Consider the following 4,419-nt stretch of genomic DNA (forward strand, 5'->3'; position numbering starts at 1 on the left):
TATTTTCAACTTGCAGTGTAGCATTGGGAGGAAAATGAGAAAAAGACTTCAGATTCGTAGAGGAATTATCAGAATGGGTGTATCAATTCAAGATGCGAATGTGTTCAGGAGTTATGATGAAATTCTTGTGCTATCGAATATTGGCTTGTTAGGTGCAGTGAGCGGTATGAAATTTGAAAGTAAGGATCAAGGTTGCGGTTCCGTGTTTGACGAGGATGTCACGAGCTCAGATGAGCAAGAAGGGGATTTGGATATTTGGATTAAGCTGTTATTGTCTTCAGCGTCACCTAAGATCGGCATTTTGTGTAGAAGGCCTTACATCTTGGTTACGGATTCTTGATATGCTCTACAACATTAGTGTGACCGGTGGTATAGATGTGCAGACTCGTTATCTAGTGCGGAAGGTCGTGGGAGCGTATCTCATGGGAAGATTGTATAAGTGTGACATGTAGTCACTTGATTGATTGAAGATTTAAATCAAGTATGAATATCGTGGTAATATCACTAATTTGAGAGTTTATGCCTAAAGGGCACTCGACTTATTGGGTTGTGGACCATGGAGGATTGCCTCGGTTATGATGGTAGTTCTCGTGTGTTATGAGAAAAAGGGAGTTATTATGGACCTTTGAAATGTTATTAGCCCAGTTCAGTGTGATCAGTATCAGCCTAAGGTCTGTGGGTGGATCTAAATGTGAATATGGGCTCTATATCAGGCCAGATGTGTTCATTTCAGCAATGCGCTCCTTTAGACAAGTGGTTGGGGTACTATTTCATCGTCATCTATTTCATGTAATGATATATTGCAACGTATTAGTTCTGAGATGGCTTGGTGAATTTATTATGTGTTGAGGTTCCGCGTAGAGATGATGTTATATGAGCAGGATCGCTCTCGAGATTTAGATCGTATATCGCACCTCAGTTGTGCTTGAGTTTTGTAGCCTATGGCACCATATGTCTCCTCAGGGATGGTATTATGCAGTTAGCGTGCTTGTGACCGATATTCAGTATTTTTTTGTGATGAGTAATTTAGATCGATATATATATCCTTATGTGAATTTTATGTGTGGATCGGGTGGCACGCCGCCATGGGTATGTTATTTGGATCGGGTTGCACGCCGCAACAGTGTGATGTTGAGTATAGTTCCCTATATCTATTTTATGTGTTTTGTTTCCTATTTTTCTGAGGGAAACTCATATTAGATGTGTTCCCGTGTCGCATGTATGATTCGTGAGTGGGGTGTCTGTTCAATTATGTTGACCGGGTCGCATGTATGATTCGCGAGCGGGGTAATTGGATTTCCTTTTCAGATTTCGTTTCATTTATGTATCGTCTTCGAATTGGTAGCCTATTGGCACATTGGGATAGCATATGAGACTTTTTGATCATGTCCGGGGTGGCTTATTGCCTGAGCAGTTCTTACTAGGTGAGACGAGCTCGTGGATTTAGGATCATTGCAATCTGATTATATGAAGTATATTAAGGAGCGAAGACCATTATTTGGTTCAGAATAAGGTGATAGTTCCTGCCAGGAGTGCAGACCCAATGAATTTTTGATTCGATAGTTAGTTATGAATTTCTACACATCTCTCCCGCCGTGGCGGTATTGTAAGAGTTAGAGCAAGAACTATGTATGTCATGAGGTGCAATGGGAGCATCAGATTCATGGAATTTTGACTAAATTGATCAGAGAATGTTATTGTGGTCCTGTGAGTAAAGTGGTACAAGGTGTGAATTCAGCCAAGGTATGCAGTCATGTTTTGGTGTTGTGTAGAGTTATTGATTCGGTGAGTATATGTTGGAACAGGTCTGGCAGAGAATTCCGGATGTTAGAATTGGGCTCTAAGACTTATTTGCCTCAGTGAAAAAGGGTATCTTCAGATTGATTGAGCTAGGGTGCCCAGCTGAGTTGTGGTAGCACGGGTAGGTGCTCGAGGTGTTAAACAGTGATTTCGGACAACTTCAGTGCAGTTCTTAGCACGTTCGAGGACGAACATATGTTTAAGTGGGAGAGAATGTAACGACTCGACCGGTAGTTGCGCGTCATTCAGCAATTTGAGGTCATGAGCAGCTTCACTTCAGGTATTATGACTTTTGCGCACAGTAGTAATTGAATTCCGGGAAGTTCAGTGTTTATTTGGAAAGAGAATTCTCATTTCGGGAGCTTTAAGTTTAAAGAATGGACTAAGATTGAATTTTTGAGTAAACAACTTCAGATTCAGGATTCGAAGGTTCCAACAGGTTTGTATGATGATTTTGGACTTGGGTGTATGTCCGGATCGGGTTTTGGAAGACCCGGGAGCGTTTCGGCGCCTATTGTGGAAATTAGCATTTTGGAAGAATATCATAAGTTTGGGTTGAAGTGAATTTCTATGTTATCAATGTCCGTTTGGGATTCCAAGTCTGGGAATAGCTCCTTATGGTGATTCTGGTATTGGGAGCGCAATCGGAAGTGAATTCGGAGGTGCTTAGGTCATTTTGGAGTCATTTGGCTAAAGATAGAAATTTGATGGTTTTTGAGAAGTTTGATCGGAAATGGACTTTTTGATATCGGGGTCGGATTCCGATTCTGAAAGTTGGAGTAGGTCCGTAATGTAAAATATGACTCGTATGCAAAATTTGAGGTCAATCAGACGTGATTTGATAGGTTTCGGCATCGAATGTAGAAGTTTGAAATTCTAAAGTTCATTAAGCTTGGATTGGAGTGTGATTCTTGATTTTAGTGCTTTTTGATGTGATTTGAGGCTTCGAGCAAGTCCATGTTATGTTTTTAGACTTGTGCGCGTGTTTGGTTTGGAGCCCCGAGGGCTCGGGTGTGATCCAGGATAGCTTCAGAGTGATTTGCTAAGAAATAGGATTGCTGGTACTGGTATGATCGCAATTACAATGCATTGGTCACAAATACGACCTCGCATTTGTGAGTTTCTGTTCGCATTTGCAAGCCTTGGCTTCTAGGGGAAAGTACGCATTTGCAAACAAAGGATCGATTTTGCGAGGCTGTCTCCTTCACATTTGTGAAGAATATTGTCGCAAATGCGACCTGGGCAGGGTGAGGTAGGCTTATGTCGGGATATGTCGCATATCCATATGTCGCATATGTCGCAAATGCGACCAGGCCAGGGCAGTCGCATATGTCGCATTCGCGACGTCCGGCTCGCAAATGCAATGTCGCATTTGCGACAATTACATCGCAAATGCGACATTGCATTTGCGAGCCGGACGTCGCGAATGCGACATATGCGACTAGAACTCAGGGCTTTTATCCCGAGACTTAGCCCATTTCCTTCATTTCCCACTTGGCCTTAGGCGATATTTTAGAGTATTTGAGGAGGGATTCCATCATCATCAAAAAAGTAAGTAATTTCTACACATCACAAGTTAAATACATAGATTATAGGTAGATTAACATGCGAAAATTAGGGAAAATCAAGGGCTTTAGATGAAAAATCTAGAATTTGGTTAACAGAAGATTTAACCACGAAATTTGTTAGGGAATGGAGTAAAAATCATATATTCTTGATCCTTAGGTTATGGGTAACAGTTTTCTTCAAAAAAATTCCGAAATCCGGGCACGTGGGCCCGGGGATGAATTTTAGGAACCTTGCATTTAGGGTAGGGAAATTGGTTTAATAATTAGAATATGAATTTTTGAATATGTATTGACTAGTTCTTACCCTATTTTAGTAGTTTTGGATCGTTCGGCTCCAAGATGGAGGTTTGAGCGCGTTCTTGAATTGGGATATAGGCTTCGGAGCGAGGTGAGTCTCCTTTCTAACCTTGTAAGAGGGAATTTTCCCCATAGGTGAGTTAATTGGTTATGTGCTCCTATTTGTGGGGGCTATGTACGCAGAAGATGACGAGAGTCCGTGTGTAGCTATTATTATGCTATTGTCCGGGTAGTCTATGACCCAAAAGCATGTTGTACTTGGAAATATTTGTAATCTTATTAACGGTTTGAAATGATTAAATCACATAAGATTAGTAAGTAAATTTCTAAAAGATTGAGCTTCATTTTCTTGAATTATAAAAAGAGAATTGGATTTTCCTTGGAAATAGTTGTTCCCTGATGAAGTCTTGATTAACTGTTTGAATATGTGATTCTATGTGTACCTGCGTCGCATGTATGATTCGCGAGCATGGTGTTTGTTTATTTTATGTTGACTGCGTCACATGGATGATTCACGAGCGGGGTAATAGATGTATCTATGGTTCGCATCGTTCGACCCTCGGCAGTGCACATTTTAATTTTATGTTGGATCGGGCCGTACGACCTTGGCATGATATGCGCATGCTTGTATTGTTGCTTGAGATTTATAAATATTGACATTTCCCTTTCCTGGTCGGAGATAAAGTGATAAAGATAATGAAAAGTAAATCTTTGGAAATTCATTATTATTTGGGAAGTTGTTTACCTGCTATCT

Source organism: Nicotiana tabacum, chromosome 7 (assembly GCF_000715075.1).
Source record: "Nicotiana tabacum cultivar K326 chromosome 7, ASM71507v2, whole genome shotgun sequence".
Taxonomy (NCBI): Eukaryota; Viridiplantae; Streptophyta; class Magnoliopsida; order Solanales; family Solanaceae; genus Nicotiana; species Nicotiana tabacum.